Source organism: Sinocyclocheilus anshuiensis, unplaced genomic scaffold, assembly GCF_001515605.1.
Source record: "Sinocyclocheilus anshuiensis isolate Anshui unplaced genomic scaffold, SAMN03320099.WGS_v1.1 scaffold454, whole genome shotgun sequence".
Taxonomy (NCBI): Eukaryota; Metazoa; Chordata; class Actinopteri; order Cypriniformes; family Cyprinidae; genus Sinocyclocheilus; species Sinocyclocheilus anshuiensis.
The window spans coordinates 2,558,266-2,558,486 of NW_015548217.1; positions in this window are offsets into that span (position 1 = coordinate 2,558,266).

A 221-nucleotide genomic window follows, 5' to 3' on the forward strand; every position below is an offset into this window, starting at 1 on the left:
TATATTTATATAATTGAATATAGTTAACTTAATCTATATTACACAAAAAAAAGAGTACCGTTTTTTTGCAGATATCAGCATGATAACGTATTTAATAATCATTTTATACAAGTTCAGTAAAGCAATAAGTGACTTGCATTTTAGACATAATATTGCTTGTTTTTGCTAAATTTTGCCAACGAAAAGAGTTCCAAACAAAGATCACAGCACTGTTTTGCGTC